The sequence below is a fragment of the Erinaceus europaeus genome, chromosome 18, assembly GCF_950295315.1.
Source record: "Erinaceus europaeus chromosome 18, mEriEur2.1, whole genome shotgun sequence".
In the NCBI taxonomy this organism is placed as follows: domain Eukaryota; kingdom Metazoa; phylum Chordata; class Mammalia; order Eulipotyphla; family Erinaceidae; genus Erinaceus; species Erinaceus europaeus.
The window spans coordinates 45,905,300-45,927,693 of NC_080179.1; the positions used below are offsets into that span (position 1 = coordinate 45,905,300).

Consider the following 22,394-nt stretch of genomic DNA (forward strand, 5'->3'; position numbering starts at 1 on the left):
ACTTCCATTAATTACTTAGTCATTTTAATGTGAAAACAAATACCAAGGTGCTCTAGTGCCCATTATGGACTAATGACCTGCAAAATTAGATGAAGAAGGACCCAAAGAGACTTGAAGTAATTCAGGAATAGTTAACCCTTCTCAAATCCTTTCTTTCTTTCCTTCTTTCTTTCCTTCTTTCTCTTCCTTCCTTCCTTCCTTCCTTCCTTCCTTCCTTCCTTTCTTTCGTGAATGAAAAATTTGAAAGGTGTTCCTTAGGACAGAGCTTGGATTCTAAGGATGACAAACCATCATTGTGGTTTGGATCACCATTCATTGTGCCTGGAACAATTACTGAATCACTCAACCTGGGCTAAACCAAGTGGTTGTGCTCATGGACCAGGCACCAGTGGGATGGAATCGTAATTCTCCAGGTTGCTCATGTAGATTTTCAAATTAGCAAAATGAATTCCTGAAGGCTGTGCCTAGGTGTTTGGAATATAGTAAACCATTGGAATCCATGTCTTAACTCTGACACTTCAGAGGCAATACAATGTTTTAGAGACCTCCTTTTTAATTTTTTTTTTTAATTTTGGTGGGGGTGGGTGGGGGGTATCTGCTTAAGTTGCCTGAACTTAGGATCAGTAAAATAGAAAACCCAGTCAGGTTTAGTCACACTGACTTTATTCAGTTTAGTCAGAAGCTTAAGAAAGAACAGTTTTCTCTTGTCATCACACACAGTTAGTTTAAGTTAGTAGTATGAAAACACAAATGTTCAGAATTTGGAACTTTTTATTTTTCTTTGATATGTTTCCTTTTCATCATTATGGCTGCACTTTTGGTAGTTTTTTTTTTGCCCCCTGGGAAATGTGGTCATATGGAAGAGTCTCAAAGAGCTTTCAGAAGCATAGTCTTGGGATAGTGGGCTACTGGGGGATTCCTTCTATTCTGTGTGTCACATAAAACAGACAAAACTGCTGGAGTGACTCGGGATCTTTTTTTCATAATATTATTCATGTTTATCACTAAGGAAAATATTTTCTTCATTATAAGCATCACATTTCTGTAGGGGCAAAAGTTGGGCAGAAATTTGAAGCCTCTTATTGGAGCCATTGTGTCTTTAATTGCTTGTGGTAAGTTCACCATCACTGGCCTAGCCCTTGAAGTTTACATTCTTGGAATTCTAGGACTCTTTCTGGAATTCTTTTTAGGCAAAGCCTATACATGTAAACCAATTTGAGTAAAAAAAAAAAAAAAATGACACCGTGAAATAGGAGTTGGTTGAAATAGAAGAAACAGTGGTATATTTGTTTACACTACCTCCCCTTCCCTTGATCAGAATAAATCTCAAGTTGGAGTCAGACCTGTGGTCCTTCTAAACAAAGTGTACTATGTGTCACCAACTGCCTCAAGTAGAAGACTGAAGGGACTGACACCCATTAATCCCTTGTAAATTCAAATGTCCTCACCCCTAATGAATATATTTCATAAAACTGCAGGCTGTGGAATCCTTAGGGAGAAATTAGAAGCTGGCCTGTGAGCTGAAAGGTGACTCACTTCTTGTAGACATTTCGTTTTAGAAGTCAGACTCCAAGCCCTTGATAAATGTATGTGTGTTTCCTTCAAGAGGTCTTGGTTAGAACCTGAACTAGAGTTCCTTCCATCTTCTCATTAGTTTCTACCTTCTAAAGCAGATGACTGCGGGGAAGCAATTACAGAAGCCAGACCTTCTACCTTCTGCAACCCTCAATGACCCTGGGTCCATGCTCCCAGAGGGCTAGAGAATGGGAAAGCTATCAGGGGAGGGGGTGGGTTATGGAGATTGGGTGGTGGGAATTGTTTGGAGTTGTACCCCTCCTACCTTATGTTTTTGTTCATTAATTCTTTCTTAAATAAAAAATTTAAAAAATTAAAAAACAATAAAGCAGATGACTCCTACTTTTCCTTGGGACCCTGAGACAGTGAACTGTCAGCCTCTCTTTGGGGCCAAGAATTTAATATGCTCAGAGATGGGAAGTCAGCCATCGAACTCAGTCCCAGAACAACCCAGGATAATGATAAAAAAAAAAAAAATCCCTCTTGGTTGATTTGACTCAATATCTTTGGCTCAAGGACAAACAAGTCATTACAATCCCTCACACGGTTTTTCTAAACTTATCTAGAGTCTCATCTCTGACATTCCAAGAGGCAGATGCCAGCATGAAAATGGAAGCTTATGCTACCATTTGACCATCTTGGCTATATTTATTTACTTATTTGTTTATTTATTTTTCAAAGTAAGCAGAAGAATAAATGTAAGAGGAGAAAAAAAATTAGGACTCTTTAATGGTAACCATAAAGCAGATTTTATTTTTTAAATGGAGTTTGCTCTTTAATAAATAAAACTGTACATGCCAATCTGGGAAGTGTGCTGTTTATTTGAGAGGGTAAAAGATTCATGAGGAATCGAATCATGGGAGATGTTGGTTGGGTGCAGTTTCTAGATTCATATTTGGAAGAAATCAAGTCTCCTTCCTCAGGTAACTCAGGGTGCCAGCTGGGCCTCACCTAGTGACCAGGCCTCAGGCCTCTGTGAGCAGGAGACAGAGCCACAGGCTGTCCATCAGTACTTTTTTTTCCCTGGCCTTTGAAGTGCCTGTCCTTGTTCTCCAGTTAGAGTGGTAGAAAATGGAGACAAATGACTTTGCAGGGAGAAGGGTGGAGAGGTGTACTTGAGTTTCTGGTGCAGTTTTCTTCCAGCTACTCTCTGTATCTGAATGGTGGGAACTTTCTGTTTGGAGGAGAATTATTCCTCTGCGCAATTGTCAGCTCTGCCAGGAAAGTTAGGGCTACCATGTAAAAGGGGACTGCCTGTCTCCCTGTCTCCCTTTGTCCTAGATTGGGAAGGGCTCCTGGTCAATAAATACATATTAATCATGTAAAAGGATTGACATGCAAATGAAGGGCACCATTGACAAGCCCTGGATGGCAGAGGAGAAACCCTTCTGCAGCTGTGGTTCTGGTCAGAGGAAGCCAGGGCTGCACCAGGCTCTGTACTTGGCTTTTTTTTTTTTTTTTTTTTTTGAGGCATAAACTCCTTTTGCCAATAATTATGTGTAAGAGTTAACTGAATTGGCGATGGCTTTAGGATCTTTTGCTTGCTTATTTCTTAGCTCTGCCAAACCTCCATGTTCTTTCTTTCTTTTTTTTCTTTTTTTCTTTCATTCATTTTTTTTCTTTCCCCTAATTTAAGTCTGGCAATAGGCAGCCACCCTTTGGATCGCCGTGTCTCTCGGCCCAACTGGAAGTCTCCAAAGGTACTTTGTTCTTCTGATCAAAGAAAAAGTTGAACCAAACAGAGAAATGGTTAAAAGCTTAGCTGAATGTTGTGAGGAATGCTTGATATTATAGGAATAATTATTAGTTGTCCTTATGAATCATTGCTTATAAAACAGAATCTGTGTATTGTTGTGACTTATTTTGTAGAGCAGGAACATCACAAAATAACTGTGATGTAGGCAGGATTAAGCTTTCATTCAGTTTTTTTCCCTGTGTGTCTGTGACACCTGTGGGTGTGTGTTGTCCACAAAAATTATTTTTAGGATACTTTTAACCACTTATGAATATGATCTGGAAGTGAAAACAAAACATAATGTATTACATGGGCCCAGAAAATTTTTGTGGCAGATACGGTTTCTTTATTCATTACAAATATCAAAATAGAAGAAAACATTTAAAGTTCTCTGATAGACTAACTTGTTATGTATATTGATGTAGAAGTGTATATAGTGAAGAGAGTTATTTGGAGTGATGTGTGATCTAATGCTGATCTTCCTTGAGGGCCGTTTAAGAACTGGCCCATTGGAGTTTATACACTTTAAGCTTAGGACTCATATCTATAGGCGCTTGTCAGCTGAGATACAGGCATTCAGAAACTTTGGAATTGAACCACAGAGATGACTTGGGTAATATTCTTACTCAGGTGGCCAGTCTCAAAATGAACATGAGCCCTAGCTTGGTAAAGACTGTGTCTATCTGGGGGTTCTGGTAGGTCAGGCCCAGGGAACTCTTATTGGGAAGCATGCATATGGGGCATGGTGTCTTTCTTTTGTAATCAGTGTCTAATCTTATCTAATGCTCTGCAGCTGAATAACAGGCCAGTCTCACCAGCCTGAAGAAAACAAGGGTAGGGGGGGAACGAAATAGTTTTATTCCCCAGTTTGAAGTGTTAACATGAAGTGCTCAGTGTGATATTCTGTGAATTAAATGTAACTGAGGGTGACTGTGGGACCCAGTCCTTTCTGTACTCTATTCTGGGGCTGTGTTAGTGGCTGACTAGATTATTGATTTACCAAGGCACATATACTTTTTGAACAAATTTTAGTCTTTTTTGGGGGGTTCTCTTTGTGTTGGGTGAATACTTGTTGGCCTTGAAAATTCCACACCCAGTTTAGAATTAAACACTGTCACCTAGATTCTAGCTATGATCATATTCTGTTAAATGAACATTGCTAATGTTTATCAAGGTTTCAGAAGAATCAAATATTACCAATAATTCGAACTTAGCCAACATGGTATTTATTGAAAACCTCTCTCTTTCTCCTGTATGTATGTGTGTGTGTGTGTGTGAAGGGGAAAGTACTGCCAGAGATAAATTATTTAACATGATTTTCTTGTGTTATAGAGAGGCAGAGTAAGCCTCATTTTTTGGATTATGATTTGTATTATGAAATGCTTATCAAATGTTTTCCAAAGATTAGTTTAATTTTAATTAAATAAACCTTTCTCAGGAGGAGGCCCCCAACTATTTCTTGTACCCAGAGGCGAGCGTACTTGTTGTTTTTAATTATTTTCTGCTGTTACCCAAACTGCTTTGGGTACTCCTGCCCAATTAAATCAAAGGTGCCATTCCTTATACACAATATGTTTAATATTTAATTTTAATTAAATTAATTAAATTGTTTATTTAATTTTATGTGCATTATTGTGCATAGAATAATGCAAAATTCATGATAGTAAGAATTGGGGTGGGGAGGTGAATCAGTGAGTTTCCAACAAGCTAATTTCAGAGCTTAAAGGAAACTTCCCATTCACGTGCAGGGGAAACACCCTAACCTAGCCAGAACTTTCTTTCCCTCGCAGGCTTTAGATTCGGGCTCTCTGCCCTCTTTCATCTCACTGAGCTGGCTTTCCAGTCTGCAGCTGCAGCTGCTTGGTCAGAGAGGAGAGGGTATGTGCGGGCATGTACATGCTGTTGTCACGGCTCATGCTCGAGTGGCAGTTTCTACGTTGCTGAACAAGGAGCCACCAGCACAGTGCTCCTGGGAAGAACAATTTTCTGCCAGAGACACAGGCAAAACTTCCAGTAATGTCTTCCCACTCAGGAAGGTCCCACTCACATGGCTCTCAGCTGCTGCGTAAGCCAAGCTGGGGCTAGAAAGGAAACTACACAGGCACTTGGAAGGGTTCACCTTTCCCCTGGCAGCATTCTTTGAAGAGGGAGGTCTGTTGACCTGACTCAGTTTCCATTACAGCTGGCATCTTTATGGCACAGTTATTCAGGAGTGTTTTATTTTATTATTTATTTAAAAATAATAGTAAAGGGGGATTCATAGTCTACATTAAATACCATTGTTGATGCAGGTGTAAAATTTCTTTGCAGAACATGAGTCTAGGTGCTCCTCCACCATTATGTACCAAGACCGGAAAACCCCGACACCTCAGCGCCCTTTACTCTGATGCGATACACCAAACCCAAGCTCTACTTTGTGTTTCCCATTTCTTTTTTTTTTTTTTTTTAAATTGTTGCTTGTTTGTTTTCATTGCTACCATGATGGACTTTAATCTCACTACAGTTCTCAGTTCCCAGGAAGTCTGTCTTAAAAGACACAAACTACAGAGACTCATTTAAAGTAATCAGGATATCTATTGATGGCTTGTTTTATCATTGCTGCCATCTGAGCTGTCCTAATAACAATGGGTTATGGAGTAAAAGGTTCAAAACCACCTGAGCTGAAATAACTTACTGAATTTTTTAAAAAGCATTTATTCCTCTCTTTTATTCCTCTTTTCCTGCCTTCTAAATAATGATGTTATCCACATCATGGTCTGGCACTTGGGCATCTGAACCAAATCTTCCAAACTTGACTTCACAGTGTGCTATAGTCACTAAACTTCTTTCATCTTCAGCCTGTTGGGCAACGGCTGACTATTTACACTCACCAGCTCTATAATTTTTTTCTTTTCTTTTTGGAAGAACAGTTTCTTCTAAGAAACCTTCTACTTATTGAGACTCACTAGTTGTACTTAGTAAAATATAGCATTTAACTTGATTAGCTCAACCACTGGGGAGAGAAAATGGAGAGGAAAACAAAAATAAACGTGAAGAAGAGAGGATTGAGTGTCTGTAAGTGTGAGATTACTTCTTCTCCTTCTTCTTCTTCTTCTTCTTCTTCTTGTTCTTCTTCTTCTTCTTCTTTTTTCACTAGCCATCTTATTAGAGTGGATCTGCTAAAAATAAACTCTCGATTTCTTTGCTGGTGTTGTTTTTTCCCCTAAGATCAGTTTTGTTTCAGTAGGTTAAATATTATCATAAAAGTAGCTGATGATGCAGTAAATTAAAAATCAGGTGGTGGAATATTTTTGCAAAAGCCTCTTTATTTCTATGGCACTTACCCAGTTGAGCAAACCTTAGTTTCATACCATGAGCATTTGTCAGGAGGAAGTTTTGCTTCATATGTGGGGTTGGGGAATCCTGAGCACAGTTAACCATAATGGAAGAAAAAAAAAGTGAAACAAACATATAAACAACAACAGAGAAAAAGGTAAAAGAGAGACACTGAATTTGGTATGAGATTAATGGCAGTCCACTAGAAAAAGAAAAAGAATAAAAACAAAATAAAAAACAAAAACTTCCCCACTCTCCATTGAAGTTGCACATCTATAAACATTGAAAAAATAAAAAAGGTTTTTAGTATAAAACACAGTCCTGCATAATAGAAAAATATGTACTGAGAACAGATGCAGTCGGATTTGTGGAGCACTGCTGTGTCACCATGTTTAACCTCAAATTATGAATTAAACAAGAAGAATGAATACCAAATTAGGATTCGCCTAAGCTTAGCTTTGTGCTGTGGGACAATGAAAATTTATTTGAATTCTATTCCTTGATGAGGTTACAGATTTTCTTCCAACAGAAGATATACATTAATATGGTGGAGACAATTAATGGAAGTTCATTTACTGTGAAAGTCTAAACACCTTTTCATAGAAACAGAAAACTCCTATGCAGATTTAGAATTTAGAAAAAAAAATTCTTACTCAACTGTTTTTTGGAGAAACATCCCATGTTGTTATAATCTTTAAAAAGTATTTTTAAGGGTGGTATGTGGTTTTATTTCTTGTTAGTTTTTGATTTTTTTTTTTTTTTTTGGGGGGGTGATGTGTTAGAAAACCACTGTTAAAGAGTTTGGCTCTTAGGAGTACCACAACAGGCTAAGAATATACAACAGACTATGAAATAGTAGGCTTCATACAGCTATATCTTGATACTTTACAAAGCTGACTGCACGGTGAAAAGACAGTTAACTATTCCTCCTCACCTAACTGGAACCAGGGAATAATGTGTTCGACCCTCACTCGCGAATGCCTTCACCACATGCTGAAATTGGGGTGAGAAAGAAGGTTCTGGGAATGTGAACAAGGGAGCAGACAAGCAGTCAAGTCAGATATACTAGGAGTAATTTCTTGTGTTTTTGGATGTGAGAAAACTTTTCAAGCCCCTAATGTAACCCATGTGCATCACTGTTCCAAATTTATTAAAGAGACTAAATCAGGAGACATAAAATAGACATAAAATATAACCTGGACACATACCCTAGTATTTTGGAAAATTAAGGAAAACTTACCCTAGTCTGACTGATGGTTCTCTGCTTCATAAGCATCTGTTATACTTTAGTGGTGCTGCCTTTTTTTTTTCTTTTTAATCAACTTTGTGTCTTTGAAGAACTGACAAAGATTTCTAGAAAAGTTGTGAAGATTGCTGTCTTTATTTTTACTGTTGTCACAGCTAAGTATAATCTCCATGTTTACCTTTTTGCAGAGGACATTCTCATGAGGATTCCTCTGAGGTCAGATAAGCAGCCATTTGAGTAACTTTTTTTTGGGGGGGGAAGCTGCTGCCTCCCTTGAAGAAGGGGCTGGACTTCACATGCAAACTCAATTTTGAAGATAAAAGAACAGTTGCATGTATACAAAGGCAGTTTGTTAAAATAAAAAAGAAAGAAAGAAAGAGAGAGAGAAAAAACAGAAAAGAAAAATGGCCAGGTTTAATCAGAGGGCCAGCTTAGCTAGGATGCTTTTTTATAGGTACTCTGGGGCTTTCCTTCCTCTCCCTTTATCCTGTTTGATTCAGTAGACAAGGGTGAGTGTTGGGAGTCTAGCAAAAACTAGGCCACAACCTGATGGTCCCACCTCCCCCTAGCCCTCCTTCCCCCTGCAAGTCCAAGGATGATTCGAGTTCTTCCTAGGTCTGTCTGGTGCTCTCTCTTAGTAATTCTGTTGTGAGGCCCAGAGTTGTAGCTCACTTGTTTACTCTCATCTTCCTTCTCAGAATGAGTTTCATTTCAAAAGTTGGGGGCTGGAGTGGCAGAGAGGGAGGGGAAAAAAAAAAGCCCTTGAAAACCAATCCTTTAAATCTCAGAGGTTAAAAAAACAATCTCGCTAGGGAAAGAGAGAGACAGGCTGGGAGTATGGATTGGCCAGTCAACGCCCATGTTCAGCAGGGAAGCAATTACAGAAGCCAGACCTTCCACCTTCTGCATCCCACAACGACCCTGGGTCCATGCTCCCAGAGGGATAAAGAATAGGAAAGCTAATAGGGGGAGGGGATGGGATACAGATTGCTGGTGGTGGGAACTGTGTGGAGTTGTATCCCTCTTATCCTATGGTTTTTGTCAGTGTTTCCTTTTTATAAATAAAAGATAAAATAAAAAAATCTCGAATGGATGCCCAGCTCCTGCACTGCTTCCCCACCCCTTACTCTAACCCCCCTCCTACACACATACACATGCCTATGTGCTAATCACATTCAGGCCGAAGGCAGCACCGGGCTACTTGGCTGCAGCCCAGAGGACATTTTATTTTATTTACAGATGAGCTGTTAACCCCTGAAATATGGATTCATCTGGACACAAGGACAGCTAGCCCATTTCGGCAGCTCCAGCCCAGAGCTGCAATAGTACTTACTTTAATTAGCTGTGTCATTCAGAACAGAGCTGACTAGCCAGCAGGCCTGGGAGGAGGGGCATCCCGGCCCCTCGCAGCCTTTGCACCAGAAGGGACTCCTCAAAGGTGTGCAGCTCAGGGCCTGGCCACAGGCTGAAGTTCACTCCAGGGTTCAGTGAGACTACACTACTTTCTCTTCCCAGGTGGGCTTCTAAAGTCATGACTGCAAACCCAGAAACCTGGGTTTCTGCATTCTCTTTCTATTTCCAGATAATAGCTGTTCTTTCTGAAGTGCTAGCTTTCAATGGATAGCTATGCCCTTATTTCACCAATTTGACAGCTTCTCAAAAAAAAAATTTTTTTTTTTTGCTTTTAGGGTTATTGGTGGGGCACAATGCCTGCAAGTTTCCATCATCCAGTGGCTATTTTTCTTTGCTAGAGGGTGAAAGGCAGAGGAAGAGACAGAGAGAATAAGAGATACCTGTAGCCCTGTTCCACCGCTCATGAAGCTTCCTCCTTGCAGGTGGGATGGGACTTTAAAGCCAGCTCCTTGCCTGTGGTAACATGTATGCTTTTAGCATACATGTTACCATCCAGCCGTACTTAGTGTCTTTAAGAGCTTCTCTTTCAGAATTACTTTTATGAGTTAGTTAACAAGTCCCATCCTCACGCACTCCCTGTCTCTTTCCCGGCATATAAAAAGAGCTTGTTGGGGGCCGGGCAGTGGTGCAGTGAGTTAAATGCATGTGGCGCAAAGCACAGGGACCGGCGTGAGGATCCCGGTTCAAGCCCCCAGCTCCCCACCTGCAGGGGAGTCGTTTCAAGGGCGGTGAAGCAGGTCTGCAGGTGTCTATCTTTCTCTCCCCTTCTCTGTCTTCCCCTCCTCTCCATTTCTTTCTGTCCTGTCCAACAACGAACAACATTAAAAATGGCAATAATAATAATAACCACAACGAGGCTACAACAACAAGGGCAACAAAAGGGGGCAAAAAATGGCCTCCAGGAGCGGTGGATTCGTGATGCAGCCACCGAGCCCAGCAATAACCCTGGAGGGGAAAAAAAAAAGAGCTTGTTATTTTACCTCTGAACTTCTATCTTGCTTTGAAACTGCATTTCTCATCACTGACTTTATTCACCAGACCTGACTCAGAATAATTTTCTGCTCTCCCCAAACTTAGATTCCCTTACCCGAAGGAGGAACCTTCTTCACCACTAAGGGTTTTTATAAGGCTCTATGACAGGCTCCCACACACTTCCCAGAGAGCCATCCATTATGCTTTGCAGCATGGTGGTATAATTAGAATAAACACACACATTCCCAGCAAGTCTCTTTGGAAGAAAAAAAAAAATTTTGGATGTGAAAGTTCCCAGCTGATGAAAATTCTAGTCATAGCCAGGACACCTGCCACCCCCCCACCTCACCCACCGCACCAAGACAGCCTGCTTCAACTAGTGGACACTGTGAAGTGCATTTTTTATTTGTGTTTCACACATATGCATTGTGACTAGAGCAGGGTCCTCCAAAGCAAATCCAATGATCTACTAAAACATCTGAGGTAGAGAATCCAGCACTAACCTGTCTCTTAACGAACTCACCCAAGTCACATTTTAAGTATTTCTCTCATAATATAGATGTGTGGACAACAATCATGCAGAAAGCCTCATTAGTCATGACGCAGACTCAGAGAATACATTTCTGGCATTAGAAGACCTAATATATCTCATCATAGCTCAGATCATCTAAGCATCTATTCAGACAGCAACTATCTTTTTTGTGTTCATTTTACACACACACTTAAAAGAACTCAGGGTGGACCCATCTTTTTTTTTTTTCTTTCAGAAATTCAGTTTTGGCTTATGGTGGTGGTAGTGGTGGGGGATGAATTGAACCTGGGACTTTGGTGCCTCAGGCATGAGAGTCTCTTTGCATAACTATCTACCCCACCCCCCAACAACAGACTTTGGAATATACTCTGAAGGAGACTTAAATTGCACCAGTAAAGGAAAGACTCCAAAAGCAGTTCTGAGGGAGAGTTTGATACCTGGCATTTAGGAGATTGCATTAACATAGTCATCATGGAGAGAAAAAGAAATCAGAGCTAGCTAAGTCTTCTTCAGGTTAAGCTTCTCACTAGCATTGCTTTATTTTGTAACATGTATGCTCTACTGGCTACCACCAGGCCACCGTAGCTTTATTTTGAATATTTTTTTTGCCCAATTGGAAGGAAAAATCTCTTCTTGCTCCTGGAGTGGGAGCAGGGAGCCAAAACCTAAAGCTGAAGAGGAAGATGGTTGCAATGGACAAGGGGGATCTTTGTGGTGTGAGCCAACTGAGGGGACGATTCCAAGACCCCCCCCCCCCCAAGAGGACAAAGCATGGAGCCAAGCCTCTGGTATCTTGATCACTATCCTTTGGAGTTCCAGCTTCTTCTCCTTTTTTTTTTTTTTTTTTTTTTTGCACAGGGCATGCTACAGGGGTTAGGAAAAAACTGTGCTGCCTCCTGCTGTATGACCATGGCTAAGACTCTCATCATCTCTAGGGTTGAGTTTACCATTTGCAAGGTGAAGTGATTGGATTAACTCTGCCTTCCGTCTGTCTGTCCGTCTGTCTCCCTGCTTGAAGTCCTAGATGGAAATGTGACAGGTGGCAGAATTGATGAACAAATCTCAGTGCTGCAGGTACAGGTGCACTACACTTACTAAAGCCTGCCCAGGCCAGTCAGTCACAATTTTTCCTACTCTTGGCTGGAGCTCTACTGGCTTACCGAGCACAGAGGTGTTATTCGGTGCTAGCAGGAAGTTCTGCGTAATGGTTGCATGCACCTTTGGTTAATAAGCATGGAAAATAAGTTTGATGTTCTTCAATGAATGTTTAAAAGTGAAGACAGTTATACATTACCCAGCATGTTGTTGTCTCTTAGTAAATGGTTGCCATCACTATTAATATCATTATAGCTTCTCTGGTTGGCAACATGTGGATCAATAGCAGAAACATTTATCCTTCCTGGGGAGTTGGTTGTGGCTTGGCTGGGGCTGGTTTCCAAGCCCTTCCAGAAAATCACCTGGCCTTAGACTATGCCGACTTCAGGCTTTTCGTGCAGGTGGACACAGTGGGCATGCCAGTTCCTGTACACTTTAGGGCATTGAGCTGTGTGGGAAAGAATCTCTAGCCATTGTTTTTTCTTTTGTTTTTGCCTTCAGGGTTATCATTGGGGTGTGGTGCCGGCACTACAAATCTACTGCTCCTGGTGGCCATTTTTTTCTATTTTTTATTGGATAAGACAGAGAGAAATTGAGAGAGGAGGGGGAGATAAAGATGAAGAGAGAGAGGCACCTGCAGACCTGCTTTGCCACTTGTGAAGCTTCCCCCTTGCAGGTGGGGAACAAGGGGCTTGAACCTGGATTCTTGTGCAGGTCCTTGCACTTAGTATGTGCACTTAACCAGGTGTGCCACCACACAGCCCCCTCTACCCCTGGCTTCAGCTTGAGACAGCCCTCATTCCTGCTCTTTATTAGCACGAAGGTGGCCCAGGACTATTGGATGCCCAGATTTGTTGGGTTCAGTCTTAGGGTTGTGGCTGTTAAGTCCAATGACCCATCTGACTAACTGCCACCTCGTTGTGCTGGGAACAGGGGTAGCCTTAGGGAGAGGCAGGGACATAGCATGGCTGCTTTTCTTTCTCAGTGAGTTTCACATGTGGTTCAGGTAGAGGTGATGCAATTGAGAATACACATCGCATGACTGCTTTCATAGACTTCTGTGCCACGCAGCATAACAAGAATGTCCATATCTTGACTGTTTCTATTTGCCCAACCATCTCTTGGACTATTTACATATATATTATCTCATTGACTCCTTATGACAGCTCTTGTCATTAACATTATTTTTCATCTTATAACTTTGGACACTGATGCTCAGAGCCATTAAGCAATTTTCCCAAGATTGAACAGTGGCAAATTTGGAATTCAAAGTCTATGATCTTTCCAAACATTAAAAAAAAAATGCTTCTGTACAATGAAATGTCCTACAGCATAATGAAGCCAAACATTAGTAAGCTTCTGAAGATTCATCTGGTAAATGTTAAGCATTTCATAAGTCTTTTACTTTTTAAAATTTCATTTATTTATTATTGGAGAATTTGAGGGGGGATAGAGAGGGAGAGAGACAGAGAGACACCTGTAGCCCTACTTCCTCACTCATGAAGCTTTCGCCCTGAAGAGGGGGGATTAGGGGTTTGAACCCAGGTCTTTGGGCACTGTAGTGTGTGTGTGTTTAACCAGGTGCTCCACTGCCTGGCCCCCAATGTTTAGCATTTAAATCAGCAATAGTTCCAGGAATTATCTTTTGAAGGGGGAACAAACAGGAAGTAAGAGATAGAAGGATCCGTTGTGAGCTGAGCTGTGGGTGGAGTATGAAAGGAGCAAGGAGTAAGTTAGGTTCTGGGTGAGGCTGGAAGACTGTCCTATGAGGCTCGAGCTGGGAGTGATGTAGCCTTGGCTGCTGTGCTGGGACAGGTAACAGGTGACAGATGATGGACACCTGTGTTTCCCATCCCTCTGACTCTGCTTCTCCCTTTGGCTTCTGGAGACTATTCTCTGACCTGACCAGTGGTGGCATAGGCCCCTCCAGAATTCCTGCTGTGTAGACAGTCATGGGATTCTAGGGTATAAGAAGGATTTCCTTTTCTCTCTCCCTCCCTTCCCCTACCCATTTTTTTTTTTTACTTCTTTCCTTTCTCCTGTCCTTTCTTCTCTTCTCTCCTTCCTCCTCACGATCTGATTTTTGAAACTATGATTCAAACAATAATGAAATGAAATCTCTCAGTGTAGTTATACTACTGTCTGCCATTGAATCTCTCTTTCACTTTTCTGCAGCACTGCCAGCCCATGTGCATTTGTTCACCTTGTGTTGAGATGGTTGTAAACCGTCAAGCAGACATGGCATTAGGGCTTTCTTTTCCTCCCCCCTGGCTCCCCTTTCTTTAGACTTTGATACCTGAACATGATGGTCGATATAGCCCACTGGGCAGGGGGTGTGGTGATGGACAGAAACCTGTCATCATGGCTGCCTTTCTAGTTGCTTCATTTTGGGGGATTCAACTCTAGTTGATTTCACTGAGGCATAGGGTAGGGCCTGCATGTTCTGAGAGCAAAATGCAGAGGAGTTTGCACTTCCTGGGGTAGGAAACAGAGTAGGTGAAAGTGGGTTGACTGTGTTTATCTGTGGTATATGGAGGAGGGACTAAGAAGCTGGCAGAGACCAGGGGTGGGGGGTGGGGGTGGGGCTATTTGGGATTTTAGTTGATTCCTGGTTGTTGACTTTATGTCTCTCCACCTCTTTAAGGCCTAGATTCCCTTTTGCTAAGTGGGGATAGTGGTATTTATACTGATTTTTTCTTTTTTTTAACATTTTTTAATATTTATTTATTTATTCCCTTTTGTTGCCCTTGTTGTTTTATTGTAGTTATTCTTGTTGGATAGGACAGAGAGAAATGGAGAGAGGAGGGGAAGACAGAGAGGGGGAGAGAAAGGTAGAAGTAACTCCCCTGCAGGTGGAGAGCTGGAGGCTCGAACCGGGATCCTTACGCCAGTCCTTGCGCTTGGCGCCACGTGAGCTTAACCCACTGTGCTACCGCCCGACTCCCTATTTTTTGCTAGACACAGTGAAGTGGAGAGTCAGAGAGAGGGTGAAAGAAACCACTGCACCAATGCTTCCTACACTGTGGTAGGGGCTAGGAGTAAACTAGATCATGCACATGGCAAGGCAGTATACCTTCTATATTTCTTGAAACGATTGTGAGAAATGAATGAGATCATGTTTGAAAATTATCTGTCATTCTGTAAACATTAGTTTTCTTCCTGCCCTCTTTTTCCTTCTCCTTGTAGATGGCTTTGAGCAGCTTGGAGATGATGATGACTACAGTTACAGGTTGACTCTGGCTATAGGCTCAGGCTGATATGGTGTTCTCATGATGGTCCAGAATAGTCAAGGCAGCAAGACTCCTGCCAACATGTAGTCTAGTGTGGGGCATAGCCAATAAAGAGGTATACATAAAAATAAGAACTTTCAATGATGGTAAATGCTATAAAGGAACAATAGATATGTACACTGGAAGGTTAGCTGTGACAGTTGAATTTTATATGTAAGGATCTGGTATTTGGTTGTAAAATCATACCACAAGGGTGGTCTTGATTTTTTTCTTTTTTAATTGTCTCTTTCTTTTTCTCTCTCTCTTTTTCTTTCTTTCTTTCTTTCTTATTGGATAGAAACAGAGAAATTGAGAGAGGAGGCAGAACAGAAAGTGGAAAAGAGACACCTGCAGCCCTACTTCACAATTCATGAAGCTTTCCCCCTGCAGGTATTGAGCAGGGACTTGAACTAGGGTCCTTGTGCACTGTAATGTGTGTGTTTAATCAATTGTGCCACCACCTGGCCTGTTTCATTTTTTTTTCTTAGTTTGGAGTGTCTTTGAGACTGAGATCTTTATTTATTTGTTTATTCATGACCAAGCACTGCTCAGCTCTGGTTTATTGTAGTGCTGGGGGTTGAATCTGGAACCTCTGAGTCTCAGGCATGAGGGGCTATTGCATAACCACTATGCTATATCCCCAAAGCAACATGTTTAGGATATTTTTTTAAGAAGAGAAAGAAGCTAATATGTACTTCTCCACAAACTCATTCTCTGGCTTCAACAGTTTTGAGGGGGGAAAAAGAATGTTAGAGCTAATGTCTGCAAAACAAGAGGGAATAAGGCTTGTAGCAATCTGGGGTCGAGGGCTGGCATATGGGGCTTGAGAGGGGCAGTAGGGCAGGGTATGGGCAGAAAGGCTTCTGGGAGGGTCTGTATACTGAGGCACAGGCATCACAGCCTAATTTTCAGTGCAGGGTGTCCCTGGAGGGCTTTGCAGAAGGCTAGGGTGTCCAGCTCTGACTGCAGGTTTGCACACTTGTATATTTTAGAATATTTTTCATGAGGTGGTGAGCACAAACAGCAGACTTTGCTGAGGGCAGGCATGGCTGGGAAATGTAACATGCTGTGTCTTCTTGGTAGAAACAGGGCGTGTTGAATGTACAGAAGCACATCATCCTGTGTTGATCAATAAGAACAGAGCCACCACACTGGTGTGTGTGTGTGTGTGACTCAGAGGAAATGTGGAGGCATAGAAGATCAGAGAGAGATCTGGGTAGAGACCTATGATAGAAGCTTAGGGAGGGGAAATGTGGGGCTTGGGCTGAAAACCATTGGAAATTAGTTCATTCTCTTTAAAAAAAATTTTTATTATGTTTATTTATTGGATAGAGACAGCCAGAAATTGAGGGGGAGGGGAGATAGAAAGGGAGAGAGACAGAGAGACACCTGCAACACCACTTCACCATTCACAAAGCTTTCCCCCTGCAGGTGGAGACTGGGGCTAGAACCCCGGTCCTTGAGCATTATAACATATGTGCTCAAAAAGGTGTGCCACCACCCAGTCCCTCATTCTTTTGTCATCCTGCTATGACTTCCCAGTCCATCAACTGTGTGTCAGTGCCTACCAGGCCACAGGGTGGTGCACAATCTCCTGGATGTTCACAATTGTGCTTGGGTTCCCAAGGACTGACTACTGTTGCTTTTTTCTCTCAAGGGCCCTCCTCAGTTCCTGATGATGTATGCCCAGAAAGATAGTGCCAACCTAGAACAGGTGGGAGTAAGTAGACTCAGAAATGTTGACAAGGGCTGTTGGGGCATTGTGATGCTCTTGTGATTCCATCATGATTCTTCTGATTCCGTTGGGATACTCTCAGAGAGAGAGCATGTTCATCAACTCACACATGGATATGCATTCAGATGTTTCTAAACGTGTGTAAATGGCCACTTTTATATGAACCCTGTTATGTGTATCGACAGGAACATGAACTCACCCAATCCTGACAGCTCACAGATGGCTCCACACTTCTGTTGACAACAGTGGGCCTCACACCCAAACTCTGCACACACAGGCCTGCATGCTCAGATGAGATTCTTCCTGGGAGAACTAAGCCTAGAGCTGATATATCATCAAGGCTCAGAATTCAGATTCTAGAATTCAATTCCACTCCACTCAACTGAGGATGTTCAAACTGTGACTCATTGCTCACTATGGGGTCATGACGTCAAGTCACAAGGTTGCAACGGACTTTTTGAAAAGTTCAGTAGAGTCCAGAAGGTGGCATAGTGACTGTGCACCAACCTTTCAGTTTTGAGACCTGAGCGGGTTCCATCCTAGGCATCACCATAAACTGGAATTGAGGTCTCTTTCATTAAAAATAAATTTTGAAAAATGTATTATTCTATCAGAGTGTGACTCACTCTGTTTTATGGTGGTGCCTGGGATTGAACCTGGGACCTTACGAGCCTCAGGCATTAAAACTTAAATAACTACTATGTTGCATACATGTACACATGCATATCTACATATGTACATGTGCATATAGCAGGGGATACAGCTCAGTAATAGAAGTGCTAGAGTGCATGCTTCACATAGATGAGGCCCTGGACTCAATCCTTAGTGAGTGGCCCCTGCCCTCAAAAAAATAAAAAAGTGCAACGAATACAAGAGAGGAACACATAGTAGAGGAAATCCATAAGTCCTTCTGTCCTATGTAGTAGTATGGGTTAGTGTCATTTCAAAACCCTTTTTTCAAATATAGATGTGTATGCACGTATTGGGAATACTGTGTACATTTTTATTTTATTTATTTAACACACACACATATGCGTGTGTGTGTGTGTGTGTGTGTGTGTGTGTGTTCCTATCAGAGCACTGCTCACCTCTGGCTTATGGTGGTGCAGGGGATTGAACATGCGACATGAGAATCTCTTTGCAGAACCATTATGCTATCTACCCCCACTGTATAAATTTTTAGTTCGCTATAACTTATGACAAAAGAATGTTTGAAAAGCGACACAAAACTTTGTTGTCTAGCACTGTGATGGGCAGTGTAATAAAAATAAGATTTTGTTCTGTTACCATGGAACTGCCTTTTGACAGACTGACCAGGCCTGGTCAGAGTGGGTGGTGGAGTTCTGACCAGAGTAGGTAGGGGTGAGGCTGACAGGGTGGTCAGGGGCAGGAGCAGTAGCCAGGGGGAGTCTTGTGAACCAGAATGCACAGGGCTGGAGGAGGTGGGTTCAGTGAAAGTGGCTGAGGCTCTCCCTGGCTGAGGCTTAGGGTTTGAATGACAGGCTGGGGATGCAGAAAGAACGTTGACCTACCTTTCCTGAAGGCTGAGTGTCTATGTGTGTGTATGTGAGACAGAGAGAGAGAGAGAGAGAGAGAGAGAGAGAGAGAGAGAGAGAAGGAGAGGGGGGGAGGGAGAGAGAGAGAGGGAGAGAGACTTTTAGTTGAGAGTGGCCATGGTTCTCCTAGGAAGACTCTGGAGGAAGTGTTTGGAAATAAAGATGGAGATTTGCTGTCTCCTGGGTTGGTGGGTCTAGAGTGGGCTCAGGGAGGGAGGAGGTAAAGGAGGAAAGGGCTCAGGAGAAGTGTGAAGATCATTGATGGGTCTTGGAAGGGGGCAGAGCAGAGAAGCTGTGACTGAGAGTGGGGAGGGTGGGTGGCCTCAGGCAGAGAGACTGCCTGAAATCCTGGGGCAGTTTCCAAAATATGTTTATTTTACTGTGTCTTATGCAGGTATAACTAAGTCTTGGGTCCAGATGTCACCCTACTGACCCTGTAAGCCACTGAGCCTCAGTGAACAGCAAGAACTTTCTTCAGAGTATCTCTGAAGACAAGAGTCCAGGAGGAAGAGTAGGAGCCATCATTTCCCCCATCTTAGCTAGCATGTGAGAGAGATGGTTTGATGTGAGGTCTCACTCAAATGCCTGGAGAACCAGGACTGGGTTCTCAGCCTCTCTGGACAGAGAATGTGGGGACTAGGCTTCCTGCTCTTGAATATTCATCTTTCCTCAGGGTAGCTGACAAGTGTCTGTCTCTCTGTACCTCAGTCTCCTCTCCTGAAAGAGAGGGGATGGCTTTTGTGGAGCTCAGATGAGGAGTGCCTGAGCTGGGGAAATGGGGGTGGATCAGGTTCTCCTACCTCCCCCCCCCCCCCAAGCCTGGGCTCCCAGCTCTATCAAACTCAACTAACAGGTGAGAGGACACAGAGCAGACTGTGCCAAGACTGACTACTAACTCAGAGGTTCTGGATTGAATTTTGTGACTTGGTTTCTGGAAACACAGCTGATACCCTGGGATGACTTGCCTGGAGGCAGGGGGCTTGTCTCTTTGACCTCCTCAAGCACTAGGTCTTCCTGGCGTCTGGTTGGGGTGGTGTCAGGAAGAATGCCTACCTTCTGGATGAGAAAGGAGGAAAGGAGCAAAGGAGCTGTTATGCTGGCCTACCTGCCCCAGCAGCAGATAGGAGAGCGAGATAAAACTCCGAAAGTGGCAAATTTTCCACAGATGCTCAGCTGTAAAGGCCCTTTGACTGGGACTTCTAAAGGGTCTGTGTGTCGGGGCAAGCACTGTGGCGGTGGCTGCCGGAGGCTGCCAGGATTATGCCTGGTGGAGGAGAGAGAGAGAGAGAGAGAGAGAGAGAGAGAGAGAGAGAGAGAGAGAGAGAGAGAGAGAGAGAGAGAGAGAGAGAGAGAGAATGGCAGAGGGCTGGGGAAAATAGCTCTGAAAATGAGCCCTGGGCAGAGGCAGGTGGTGCGTTTGTGTCAGTGCAGGCACACCGTGGGCTCGCGCATGTGCACACTAGCGATGCGCCCCTCGGAAGGCCTCTCCCGGAAGCCACGTGAAGCTGCAGGCACAGACGAAAACAAGGAGACAAAGGATGAGAAGGAGCAGTGCCAGCACAGATGGGCAGGATTCTGAGTCTAAGACTGAGGCCCGCACCCAGGGCCTGAGAGAGGAGGAGGGTACAGTGGGCCCAGGGCAGGTCTGCTGGGTTGTGCGAATCAAAAGGCTCTTCTTCTGTGTGGGAAGCCAGGCAGCCCTGTCTTCTCTGGCCGGTCCATGCAGGTAGAGGCTCCTGGTAGCTTCCCGGAAATATCCTTTCAAACCATTGTTAAAGTCAAAGGGCTTCAAGATCTGGCACAAGTCATTCTGCTTATGTGGTCACAATTATTTTCAGTCATCCAACCCAGAATAGTAATGGTTTTCTGCCAGATCCTCTGGGGATCTGGGCATTCGATACTTGTGTTCAGTACCTACTGACAGTGAAAGAACATGGAATGGGGGCCCGGCGGTGGCCCACACAGCTAAGCACACATAGTATAAAGCACAAGGGTCCTGATTCGAGCCCCTGGCTCCCCACCTGTGGTGGGGGGTGATGGTGGTAGTGGTTTGCTTCACAAGCGGTAAAGCAGGTCTGCAGGTGTCTATCTTTCTCTCTCCCTCTCAATTTCTTTCTGTCTTATCCAAAAAATTGAAAAAAAAAAAAAAAAAGGCCTTCAGGAGCAGTGAATTTGTAGTGTAGGCACTGAGAGCCCCAGCGATGACCCTGGAAGCAAAAGAGAAAGAACAAGGAAAGAACCAGGTGCTGTACAATAGAGAAGATGATGAAAGCCTTTTACAACAGAGAGAAGGGTTGTCTGTTCAGAGACACAGGCAGACACACACACACACACACACACACACACACACACACGGCCACAATGGTGATTTTACAGCATTGGTAATGATATGGTAACAGCTCTTTTTGGGCACCTAGTATATGCAAGGCAGTTCTAAATGCTTTGCATATATTAAGTCATTTATCCACCGAAGTGGAATTATTCACCTCCCTTTAACATGAAGGCTGAGGCACAAAGAGATCAAACAGTGCACAGGCAGGCCTGTCTGAGAAGGTACAGGTCCTAGAAGGGTGGTCTGGTGAGCTGAGGGAAGTGAAACTCACAAGTTCAAGGTAACCAGAGCCACAGGGAAGCAGGCAGAGGCTGGCTGGTACGCGCTTAATGCAGTCACACAGCCATGCTGTGCACAGTGAGTTGTCACTTGAACCAGACTCTTAGACCATAAGGACAGCCATTTTCTGTTGCTGTTAGTGCCTGTTGGTCTTCAGCCCCCCTGAGCTCGGTTTGCACACCAGGCTGGCATCATGGGGCATACCCCCCTCCCCAGGCTTCTCTGCTGCACAAGTCCCCCAAGGCCAAGGGCAAAGCTGACTGTCAGGGCTTCTGCGGAGCAGCCTCAGGTCTGTCTCAGAACAGCATGGAGGGTCCCTTTAGCAGCGGGGCCCTTCCCAATCTTTGTGCCTTACTTCACCGGTGGCTTGTAAACATTTGGAGGTCATCTCTTTGTTAAAGTGACATCTCCTTTACAATATCACAAGAGTGGCACTGACTGGCCCAATGAAGGGCCATGTCTGGAGAACATTTGAGTCGCTGTGAAGGAAGATGATTTTTGAGGCCCGAATGCTGCATGGTTGGGCTCCCATGAGAGGAGTAAGTGCGCTGAAGAGAAGTTTGAACACATAATGGGACTGTATCTTTGGTTTCTAGGTCCACAGTGACTTCTGGTCTGTTTTAGGTGACAAGGGAGGTTGGTGACAGACAGGAAAAAAGGCTTCTGTGTCCCTCTGGTCTTTGTCCCAAGCAGCAAATGCTTTGAACATGTTAGATTTAGGTAGGTGAGTTTTAATATTAATTTTAGTTTTCTTTCCATTCTTGGAAGGCTGATCTTAGATTAAAATCTCCACTCATCCTATGTCTGTTTATGCATTATCCTGGGAGAGTTGGGTGTAAATAAAAGAACACCCTCAGAGCCCTTGGTCTTGTTTCTGGCATACTGCATACCTGTGTACATGGCTTTGATGTTTATTTAGGGTAGCACGGTCTTCTAAAAATGCTTTTATTAAGCAATAATGAGCCTTAGCACACGGTTTCTTACATGTGTTTCATCCATCCTATTGTTAAGGAGCAAATTAAATTATCCATACTCCTCTGGATTCTTCAGAAGCTAGACAAAGAGTCAGACAAACATCAGGCAAATTGATAAGACAAAAAGAAAATTAAAAATGTATTAATGCCATGTGTAGATCCTATATACATGGAAGAGATAAGACACCAGCACAGCTGACTCACTCACTCCTGTGGCTCCAGAGGTCATAATTGAATAAGTGTAGCCAGAGCAGAGGATATTGGGAAGAAGAAACAGGAAGGATTTGCTTTTTTTTTTTTTTTCCCCAGAGCACTGCTCAGTTCTGTCTTAAGGTAGTACTAGGGATTGAACGTGGGATAGCAGAG

At 43.2% G+C, this 22,394-nt stretch overlaps 1 long non-coding RNA gene across 1 annotated transcript in view; it reads left to right on the forward strand.

Annotated features, from left to right (window-relative positions):
• LOC132534326 (uncharacterized) overlaps nucleotides 1-22,394 on the forward strand; it is a 65,037-nt gene that overhangs the window by 3,229 nt on the left and 39,414 nt on the right. The window lies entirely within an intron of this gene.